This window comes from Odocoileus virginianus, chromosome 5 (genome assembly GCF_023699985.2).
Source record: "Odocoileus virginianus isolate 20LAN1187 ecotype Illinois chromosome 5, Ovbor_1.2, whole genome shotgun sequence".
Classification (NCBI taxonomy): Eukaryota; Metazoa; Chordata; class Mammalia; order Artiodactyla; family Cervidae; genus Odocoileus; species Odocoileus virginianus.
Genome location: NC_069678.1, coordinates 1,149,473 through 1,150,457, shown reverse-complemented (window position 1 = coordinate 1,150,457; position 985 = coordinate 1,149,473).

Sequence of the window (985 nt, the reverse complement as noted above, 5' to 3'; positions counted from 1 at the left end):
TATTTACCCTTATTATTTCTATTCTATTCTATATTCCATCATAACATATTGGTTACGTCCACTAATGAGTCAAGACCCAGTTTGAAAAACAGCATTCTCACAGTTGGAAAAACAGCCTTCTGTAAAAATGGATATCGACACTCCTTTCTCTTAGCATCTGTTTCGTACTGACTGAACAGCTCTAGTCTTTCTACCTTGGGACTCCTCAGTCCACTGTCTTTTTTATTTTTATTTATTTATTTATTTTTTCACTCTTTTTTAAGAAGGAGAGATTAAGGGACCTAGATTTTCTTCAGGATGTACAGTCTAAAATATTCTATCATATCTTAAACTCGGTGTCTAGATTTGAGGTGCCTGGTTTCATGAAGTCACCGTCCTTTGCCCCAGGTGCAAAGAGGGTTGAAAAGTCTGATTCCTGGAAAAGGGATAAAGGGATACTCAGCTTTGGCTTCTTCCCTCCAGTTCTGTCCTCAGACTGATACAAATGTATCTCTGGGTTACTTCCCCTGGGTCTCCGCCCCTTCCCGCCCCTCCACCAGTCAGACTGCTAGGTGCGAGGGAGGCGGTCGGTTACTCAAGTATTTGGAACGGTGGCCCCCACATTGATCCCTCCCAATTCCTTCTCTCAGCCCGCCCCCTGCTGGGTTACGCTGGCTCAGGCGGCAGCGTAAAGAGACTTGGCAGTAAAGAGACTGACTGGGCTGAGAGAAGGGTGGGGAGGGGCTGTCGTGGAAGACGGGGGGCCACGCAGGGCTGCGGAGCCTGTCTTCAGGGTTTGGCCAGGAAAAGGGCAGCTATGAAGATTAGGTCCTAGAGAAGATGAGGTCAGTTCCAGGGTTTATGCGGATGGGCAAAGGACTTCTTTAAGGTTGGGAGAATGAAGAGAGGAGGAATTGATGGGGAAAAAGAAGGGTGCAGTTGCCAAAAGAGCATCAGAAGGTCAAAGTCACTTCTATTAAGGGGAACAGAACTTCTCTTTTCCTTC